We start from the raw sequence: 10,859 nt of genomic DNA on the forward strand, positions 1-10,859 counted from the left end.
ACCCTCCTGCTGTGTTTAACCCTCCTGTTGTGTTTAACCCTCCTGCTGTGTTTAACCCTCCTGTTCTGTTTAACCCTCCTGCTGTGTTTAACCCTCCTGCTGTGTTTAACCCTCCTGTTCTGTTAAACCCTCCTGTTGTGTTTAACCCTCCTGTTGTGTTTAACCCTCCTGTTCTGTTTAACCCTCCTGTTGTGTTTAACCCTCCTGTTGTGTTTAACCCTCCTGTTGTGTTTAACCCTCCTGCTGTGTTTAACCCTCCTGTTGTGTTTAACCCTCCTGTTGTGTTTAACCCTCCTGCTGTGTTTAACCCTCCTGTTCTGTTTAACCCTCCTGTTGTGTTTAACCCTCCTGTTGTGTTTAACCCTCCTGTTGTGTTTAACCCTCCTGCTGTGTTTAACCCTCCTGTTGTGTTTAACCCTCCTGTTGTGTTTAACCCTCCTGCTGTGTTTAACCCTCCTGTTGTGTTTAACCCTCCTGTTGTGTTTAACCCTCCTGTTCTGTTTAACCCTCCTGTTCTGTTTAACCCTCCTGTTGTGTTTAACCCTCCTGTTGTGTTTAACCCTCCTGTTGTGTTTAACCCTCCTGTTCTGTTAAACCCTCCTGTTGTGTTTAACCCTCCTGTTGTGTTTAACCCTCCTGCTGTGTTTAACCCTCCTGTTGTGTTTAACCCTCCTGTTGTGTTTAACCCTCCTGCTGTGTTTAACCCTCCTGTTGTGTTTAACCCTCCTGTTGTGTTTAACCCTCCTGCTGTGTTTAACCCTCCTGTTGTGTTTAACCCTCCTGTTGTGTTTAACCCTCCTGTTCTGTTTAACCCTCCTGTTGTGTTTAACCCTCCTGTTGTGTTTAACCCTCCTGCTGTGTTTAACCCTCCTGTTGTGTTTAACCCTCCTGTTGTGTTTAACCCTCCTGCTGTGTTTAACCCTCCTGTTGTGTTTAACCCTCCTGTTGTGTTTAACCCTCCTGTTGTGTTTAACCCTCCTGCTGTGTTAAACCCTCCTGTTGTGTTTAACCCTCCTGTTGTGTTTAACCCTCCTGTTGTGTTTAACCCTCCTGTTCTGTTTAACCCTCCTGTTGTGTTTAACCCTCCTGTTGTGTTTAACCCTCCTGTTGTGTTTAACCCTCCTGCTGTGTTTAACCCTCCTGTTGTGTTTAACCCTCCTGTTGTGTTTAACCCTCCTGTTGTGTTTAACCCTCCTGCTGTGTTTAACCCTCCTGTTCTGTTTAACCCTCCTGTTGTGTTTAACCCTCCTGTTGTGTTTAACCCTCCTGTTGTGTTTAACCCTCCTGCTGTGTTTAACCCTCCTGTTGTGTTTAACCCTCCTGTTGTGTTTAACCCTCCTGCTGTGTTTAACCCTCCTGTTGTGTTTAACCCTCCTGTTGTGTTTAACCCTCCTGTTCTGTTTAACCCTCCTGTTCTGTTTAACCCTCCTGTTGTGTTTAACCCTCCTGTTGTGTTTAACCCTCCTGTTGTGTTTAACCCTCCTGTTCTGTTAAACCCTCCTGTTGTGTTTAACCCTCCTGTTGTGTTTAACCCTCCTGCTGTGTTTAACCCTCCTGTTGTGTTTAACCCTCCTGTTGTGTTTAACCCTCCTGCTGTGTTTAACCCTCCTGTTGTGTTTAACCCTCCTGTTGTGTTTAACCCTCCTGCTGTGTTTAACCCTCCTGTTGTGTTTAACCCTCCTGTTGTGTTTAACCCTCCTGTTCTGTTTAACCCTCCTGTTGTGTTTAACCCTCCTGTTGTGTTTAACCCTCCTGCTGTGTTTAACCCTCCTGTTGTGTTTAACCCTCCTGTTGTGTTTAACCCTCCTGCTGTGTTTAACCCTCCTGTTGTGTTTAACCCTCCTGTTGTGTTTAACCCTCCTGTTGTGTTTAACCCTCCTGCTGTGTTAAACCCTCCTGTTGTGTTTAACCCTCCTGTTGTGTTTAACCCTCCTGTTGTGTTTAACCCTCCTGTTCTGTTTAACCCTCCTGTTGTGTTTAACCCTCCTGTTGTGTTTAACCCTCCTGTTGTGTTTAACCCTCCTGCTGTGTTTAACCCTCCTGTTGTGTTTAACCCTCCTGTTGTGTTTAACCCTCCTGTTGTGTTTAACCCTCCTGCTGTGTTTAACCCTCCTGTTCTGTTTAACCCTCCTGTTCTGTTTAACCCTCCTGTTGTGTTTAACCCTCCTCTTGTGTTCCTTTCATGTTAATTCATTCTGTGTTCCCGGTCCAAAATGACCGCCCCCATTATAGCTGATTGTAAATCCATAATAATACATATATTATCATCTAATGTTGTGTTAGATCTTTTAATCAACTTAAGTTCTTGTGAACATTACAAGTTTTTAACTTCTATTTGCTATTTATGGCCTGTAGGCCTCATTGACCTGAGCTCATACAACTCGCTTTTGAGTTTAAAAAAGCATAATGTATGGATTATTTTGACTATAACACATACTCAGATGAAACATATCGTGCTATTTATCACAGACTACTTTGTGTCAACGTTTAACAAGGATTCTTTCCTCCTCACCAGTGTCATGATCAAAGATATGCTCAAGAGCCTCACGTACAGTATATCATTTGGTCATTGTGCTGCCACAGAATGAATTGTGAGCAAGGCCTCAAAAAAACTTTATATACCAGAGTTGCGAGAAAAGTTCTATATATTATTGAAACAGTGTTGCGATTATTTATGAGAATGCCAACAAGTGTGGTTCCCGTGGGGGAAAGATTCTATTGGGGAAAGGTTCCCGTGGGGGTTGCCATGGAAGCCAAGAAGGGGAATGAGGTGTGTGTGTGTATGTGTATGTGTATTTGTGTGTGTGTGCTCAAACACACATTCATGTGGGGGTCTGGGAGAGGAAGTGTGTCCATTTGATGAATGGGCATGTGCCTGAGCTCAATTTTATACACTAATTGTAGTCTCACCCATTCATTTCTAATGACCGGTCATTTTTGACCGGGAACACCACAGGTGTACAAAAGTTAAATAAAACACCAAAAATGTTGTGACAATCATCAAAAATCATCAAAATGTTGTGTGTTCAGATGTGTGTGGACAAAGTCATGGAACCTAATGACAATCAGATTAAATGAACTACATTTTGAGAAAACTTGTAAATCGGTCCAATTCGACCGGAACACAGCAGGAGGGTTGAACTAGACATATCTTGTCTCAATCCACCGCATCCGTCAATGGCCTTCCGCATCTGCGGTGGAAGGTGGCCGAGCTACAGTGGTGTTTGTCAGACCATGAGACATCCCAAGAATCGGTCTTCTCACGAAAACGTCTGTAGCGACCAAATGGTTTGGTCTTCAAATCTAATATCACCCATCTATGGAAAGGTGAAAAGCCTTACAAGACTCGTCTGAAGGTAGCCGGTATCAGTTTAAGTATATATGGAAGTAGTTTAGTGCCAAAACAAATTGGTTAAATATGGGTAAAAAATTATAATAATTTACTCATCTTTCTTATATCTCCTCTTAAGGATCGGACCCTTATTTTAAATGTTTTGCCTAAAATGACATACCCAAATCTAACTGTCTGTAGCTCAGGCCCTGAAGCAAGGATATGCATATTCTTGGTACCATTTGAAAGGAAACACTTTGGAGTTTGTGGAAATGTGAAAGGAATGTAGGAAAATATAACACATTAGATCTGGTAAAAGATAATACAAAGAAAAAAACCAAAAAAAATTTGTACCGTCATCTTTGGAATGCAAGAGAAAGGTCATAATGCACCTCCAGACGAGGCGCAATTTAGGTTTTGGCCACTAGATGGCAGCAGTGTATGTGCAAAGTTTTAGACTGATCCAATGAACCATTGCATTTCACTTAAAAAATGTGTATCAAGACTGCCCAAATGTGCCTAATTTGTTTATTAACAACTTTTCATGTTCAAAATTGTGCACTCTCCTCAAACAATAGCATGGTATTCTTTCACTGTAATAGCTACTGTAAATTGGACAGTGTAGTTAGATTAACAAGAATTTAAGCTTTCTGACAATATCAGATATGTCTATGTCCTGGTAAATCTTCATGTTACTTACAACCTCATGCTAATCGCATACGCCTCCATTAGCTCAACAGTCCCACAGGGGACCCACCAATCCTGAAGAATATCTGTCAGATATAGGACAGACACTTTAAAACAAACTTAATTAAAATGTATTTATTTTTCCATGTATGAATCGGTTATTCAATGCATTTCTATGGGCTAATAGCAGTAAGGCCAATTTAAAATTTTCATCAAATAAATGTGTTTTATATATTTTTTTATACCTAAAGGGGTCCTAAAATTCTAAATCAAATACCTAAATGATCCTTGGCATGACCATTTTAAAACAATTCCATGTGTCAGCTTAGTAGAACCCCCAACCCGGCTTAGACTCTTAGGGATTAAGACATGAAAGCAAATGCAGTAGCTACACATTGCATGACTGCCTGTACCTCCAATGTTCTGACATACATTGCATTCAGAAAGTATTCAGACCCCTTCCCTTTTTCCACATCTTGTTATGTTACAACCTTTTTCGAAAATGGATTAAATTACATGTTTCCCTCATCAATCTACACACAATACCACATCATGACAAAGCGAAAACAGTTTTTTTGTGTGTGTGTGTGTGTGTGTGGAAATGTATTGAGAAAAAAAACAGAAGTACCTTACTTACATAAGTATTCAAACCCTTTGCTCTGAGACTCAAAATTGATCTCCGTTTTAAAAAAAATGTTTTATTTAACTGGGCAAGTCAGTTAAGAACAAATTCTTATTTACAATGATGGCCTACCCCGGCCAAACCAGGACAACGCAGGGAAAATCGTGCACCGCCCTATGGGACTCCCAATCACAGCCAGATGTGATACAAAAACCAAGCCATGAGGTCGAAGGAATTGTCTGTAGAGCTCTGAGACAGGATTGTGTCAAGGCACAGATCTAAGGAAATGGTACCAAAAAATGTCTGCAGCATTGAAGGTCCCCAAGAACACAGTGCCCTCCTTCATTCTTAAATGGAAGAAGTTTGGAACCACCAAGACTCTTCCTAGAGCTGGCTGCCTGGCCAAACTGAGCATACCAGGGGAGAAGGGCCTTGGTCAGGGAGGTGACCAAGTACTCGATGGTCACTCTGATAGAGCTCCAGAGTTCCTCTGTGGAGATGGGAGAACCTTCCAGAAGGACAACCATCTCTGCAGCACTCCACCAATCAGGCCTTTATGGTAGAGTAGCCAGACAGATGCCACTCCTCAATAAAAGGCACATGACAGCCCGCTTGGAGTTTGCCAAAAGGCACCTAAAGGACTCTGACCATGAGAAACAAGATTCTCTGGTCTGATGAAACCAAGATGGAACTCTTTGGCCTGAATGCCAAGCGTCACGTATGGAGGAAACATGGCACCATCCCTACAGTGAAGCATGATGGTGGCAACATCATGCTGTGGGGATGTTTTTCAGAGGCAGGGACTGGAAGACTAGTCAGGCTTGAGGGAAAGATGAACGGAGCAAAGTACAGAGAGATCCTTGATGAAAACCTGTTCCAGAGCGCTCAGGACCTAAGACTGGGGCGACGGTTCACCTTCCAAAAGGATAAAGACCCTAAGCACACAGCCAAGACAACACAGGAGTGGCTTCGGAACAAGTCTCTAAAGGTTCAAGCCCGGACTTGAACCCGATCGAACATCTCTAGAGAGACCTGAAAATAGCTGAGCAGAAACACTCCCCATCCAACCTGACAGAGCTTAAGAGGATCTGCAGAGAATTGTGCGAAGCTTGTAGCATCATACCTAAGAAGACTCTAGGCTGTAATCCCTGCCAAAGGTTCTTCAACAAAGTACTGAGTAAAGGGTCTAAATACTTATGTAAATGTGATATTTCCGTTTCTTTTTTTTATACATTTGCAAACATTTCTAAAAACCTGTTTTTGCTTTGTCATTATGGGGTATTGTGTAACGGCTGTCGTCGGTGGAAGAAGGTGAGGACCAAGGTGCAGCGTGGTAAGTGTCCATAACGTTTATTTTAAAACATAAACTGAACACTATGAAATACAAAACAATAAATGTGAACATGAACGAAACCGAAAACAGTACCGTGTGGCAACAAACACTCACACGGAATCAAACACCCACAAACCAAAAGTGAAACCCAGGCTACCTAAGTATGATTCTCAATCAGGGACAACGATTGACAGCTGCCTCTGATTGAGAACCATACCAGGCCGAACTCAAACCCCAACATAGAAAAACACACATAGACTGCCCACCCCAACTCACGCCCTGACCATACTAAATAAAGACAAAACAAAGGAAATAAAGGTCAGAACATGACAGTACCCCCCCCCCCCAAGGTGCGGACTCCGGCCGCAAAACCTAAACCTATAGGGGAGGGTCTGGGTGGGCATCTCTCCGCGGTGGCGGCTCTGGCGCGGGACGTGGACCCCACTCCACCATAGTCATTACCCACTTCAGTAACGTCTTCAGAGCAGCGACCCTCACCGCAGATCCCGGACTGGGAACCCCAATAAAGAGCCCCACTAAACTGAGGGGCGCCTCCGGACTGAGGGGCGCCTCCGGACTGAGGGGCAGCTCCGGACTGAGGGGCAGCTCCGGACTGAGGGGCAGCTCCGGACTGAGGGGCAGCTCCGGACTGAGGGGCAACTCAGGACTGAGGGGTAACTCAGGACTGAGGGGTAACTCAGGACTGAGGGGCAGCTCCGGACTGAGGGGCAGCTCCGGACTGAAAGGCAGCTCTGGACTGAAAGGCAGCTCAGGACTGAGAGACAGCTCAGGACTGAGGGGTAGCTCAGGACTGAAGGGCAGCTCCGGACTGACGGGCAGCTCTGGACTGACGGGCGGCTCTGGCGGCTCCTGACTGGCGGGCGGGTCTGGCGGCTCCTGACTGGCGGGCGGCTCTAGCGGCTCCTGACTGGCGGGCGGCTCTGGCGGCTCCTGACTGGCGGGCGGCTCTGGCGGCTCCTGACTGGCGGGCGGCTCTGGCAGCTCCTGACTGGCGGGCGGCTCTGGCGGCTCCTGACTGACTCACGGACGGCTCTGGCGGCTCCTGACTGACGGACGGCTCTAGCAGCTCAGGACAGACGGGCGGCTCTGACGGCTCAGGACAGACAGGTGGCTCAGACGGCGCTGGACAGACGGGCAACTCAGGCGGCGCAGGACAGATGGGCAGCTCAGGCGGCGCTGGACAGACGGGCAGCTCAGGCGGCGCTGGACAGACGGGCAGCTCAGGCGGCGCTGGACAGACGGGCAGCTCAGGCGGCGCTGGACAGACGGGCAGCTCAGGCCTGCCGAGGCGCACTGTAGACCTAGTGCGTGGTGCCGGAACAGGTGGTACCGGGCAGGGAACACGCACCTCAGGGCGAGTGCGGGGAGCAGGAACAGGGCTTACAGGGCTCTGGAGACGCACAGGAAGCCTGGTGCGTGGTGTTGACACTGGTGGGACTGGTTTGGGGACACGCACCTCAGGGCAAGTGCGGGGTGCTGGAACTGGAGCCCTGGTACGTGGTGCCAGCACCGGAGGGCTGGTGCGAGGAGGTGGCACCGGATAGACCGGACCATGAAGGCGCACAGGAGGTCTCGAGCACCGAGCCTGCCCAACCTTACCTGGTTGAATGCTCCCCGTAGCCAGGCCAGTGCGGCGAGGTGGAATAGCCCGCACTGGGCTGTGCTGGCGAACCGGGGACACCATGCGTAAGGCTGGTGCCATGTACACCGGCCCGAGGAGACGCACTGGAGACCAGATGCGCTGAGCCGGCTTCATGGCACCTGGCTCGATGCCCACTCTAGCCCGGCCGATACGAGGAGCTGGAATGTACCGCACCGGGCTATGCACACGCACCGGGGACACCGTGCGCTCCACCGCATAACACGGTGCCTGCCCGGTACGACGCCCTCTCTCTCCACGGTAAGCACGGGAAGTTGGCGCAGGTCTCCTACCTGAACTCGCCACACTCCCCGTGTGCCCCCACCCCAAGAAATTTTTGGGGCTGCCTCTCGGGCTTCCAGCCGCACTGCCGAGCTAGCTCCTCATAATGCCGCCTCTCGGCTTTCGCTGCCTCCAGCTCTGCCTTGGGGCGACGATATTCACCCGGCTGTTCCCATCGTCCCTTGCCGTCTAATATTTCCTCCCAAGTCCATTTCTCCAGATATCCATTTCTGCCGCTCCTGTTGCTGCTGCCTGTTACCACGCTTCTTGGTCCAGTTTTGGTGGGTGTTTCTGTAACGGCTGTCATCGGTGGAAGAAGGTGAGGACCAAGGTGCAGCGTGGTAAGTGTCCATAACGTTTATTTTAAAACATAAACTGAACACTATGAAATACAAAACAATAAATGTGAACATGAACGAAACCGAAAACAGTACCGTGTGGCAACAAACACTCACACGGAATCAAACACCCACAAACCAAAAGTGAAACCCAGGCTACCTAAGTATGATTCTCAATCAGGGACAACGATTGACAGCTGCCTCTGATTGAGAACCATACCAGGCCGAACTCAAAACCCCAACATAGAAAAACACACATAGACTGCCCACCCCAACTCACGCCCTGACCATACTAAATAAAGACAAAACAAAGGAAATAAAGGTCAGAACGTGACATATTGTGTGTAGATTGATGAGGAAAAAACGATTTAATCCATTTTAGAATAAGCCTGTAACGTAACAAAATGTGAAAAAATTCAAGGGGTCTGAATACTTTCCGAATGCACTGTAGAACATATAGCAAAGCATAGCATCATGTCTCCTGTGTCTTCTCCTCTGACGTAGAAAGAACATTCTATTCAACAGCGAGATTATCCACCGAAACAGCTTTTCAATGAGGAAATCTCTCCTCTCATGTCTTCACCAGCCAACCCACCGTGTTATACAACGATACCAGTGGTCTATCCAGGAGAATGCATCGTTGCGGACCATTGAAATAGAAATGTATTGTGTAGAAAATGCATTATTCTCTGTCATATACAACAATGAATTGTGTCAGCTTTATACATTGCATTTCTATCAGGTTGCACTACACTGAATAATTCCTACGTGTAGATTTGTCATAGTTCACAGTCTGATGTTAAATAACACTGTGCGTGTGTGAGTGTATCGATTGAATGGGGTGCTTACAGCTGAATGCTGTTTGTTCTTTTCTATTTTTCACAGTTCTATCTTGGTTCTCTATTTTTGTGGGTCTCTCCACAGAAAGCTGCTTGACACACAGTGGAGGGCTGCGGAACATGCAATCCTCGATCGCCCATGTAGAAATTCACCATGGCAACCATGCCACGGATACAGTGTAAGCTCAGCAAGTTGGAGCGGTCAACTCAAAGAGCTCACAAACACACATACACACACACTGCTTGTGCATGCACAAACACACACACAATTACACACACACCCACATCTGGACCAATCAGTAATTCAGATATCAAGGGTGTGTGTGCGTTTGCGTGGATAGGTAAGTATGTGCATGCAAGATAGTTCGAGAGAGAGAGAGAGTGCGTGACTATTCAATACAGTATGGATATAGCTGTGTGAGTAAGTGGTTCTGAGTTGATTAGATGTCAGATTAATGTTCTCCACAGCAAAGAACACAGAATGAGCACAATCTCTATATGGGGTCTATGCAGGGGTGGACTGGCCATCTGACATTTCAGGCAAATGCCAGATGGGCTGGTCTGTCTCACTTGGGTATTTTGTGCAAAATGATAATTATCTGGCAAATAATGAGGGCCTCAAAGGAAAAAATGGGCCGGTGTGGCACCCTCAACAACAGAAAATGGGCCAGTGTGGGGGCCTAAAGGAAAAAAAATGGGTGGTGTGTAAAATATGCCAGGGCCAATTTCTGGTCCCAGCCCACCCTGGGTCTGTGGTTGCCTGGTGGTTAACATTCAACCTCCAGGTAATCCCAAATGAACCCCACTCTCCCCTGCAGCCACAGGCTCTAATCCCAGGGGTTAATCCCATTTTATTTCAGTTTGACTGAACCCAGAACAGTCAACAACAAGGGTGAGACATTCTCATCAGACAGTGTCAGAATTCCCAGGCTAATCCACAGACAGACAGAAAGGGAGGATGTACAGTAGCTGTAGCTATCAGGCTGCCAACAATCTGTCTCCCCTGATAGATTATGTTGTCCTTTTCAAATCGGTTATGATTGCTATTATGACACAAAATAAGAGTGGTATAAGGGTTCGTTGTTTGTCCCCATAGAAGAAGCCTTTTTGGTTCCAGGTAGAACATTTGGTGGTGAAAAAGCTTCCACTTAGATCCTTTTAGAGGCGAAAGGGTTTCATGTAGAACCTTGTATTAGTGAAAGGGTTCCACTTGGAGCCAAAAATTGTTATTTGAAGAGGTTTCTCATATAGGCACAACTGAAGAACCCTAAATGGTTCTAGGTAGCACCATTTTTTTAAAGAGTGAAGCCCAGAGGTATTCAATTTTAGGCCTGCAGGGCCAAAGTGCTGTTGGTTTTCACAGAGTCCACTCCCCTAGCCTCCCAGTTCTAAATAAGTTGCTGATTAGAAATAGAGAAAACAAAGAGTGTTTTGGCCCCTGCTCTATTCATTCATCCATGCTGAGTGGATTTGTGACTAACACTTTGAGAGGTCTTCTGCCTCTGTCACATCTTCCTCTCTGGTGTCACTCAAAAGAAAAAACCTCTGGAGATGTGACCTGCCATCCCATATGCCTCACTGGATTAGTCTCACTCTCCAGTTTTAAATGAGATGTATCATACTGCCACCTGCTGGTCCTAAAGTATCACCAATACCTAATTAGATTGAGTTTGCTTCTGAAGGTGACAGCAGCCAAAACGTGTGGCCCAATAGGCAAAGTAGGAAGCTTCAGGGTATGCTTTGAACTTCAGCTTGTGAAAAATTAAC

Source organism: Salvelinus namaycush, chromosome 25 (genome assembly GCF_016432855.1).
Source record: "Salvelinus namaycush isolate Seneca chromosome 25, SaNama_1.0, whole genome shotgun sequence".
In the NCBI taxonomy this organism is placed as follows: domain Eukaryota; kingdom Metazoa; phylum Chordata; class Actinopteri; order Salmoniformes; family Salmonidae; genus Salvelinus; species Salvelinus namaycush.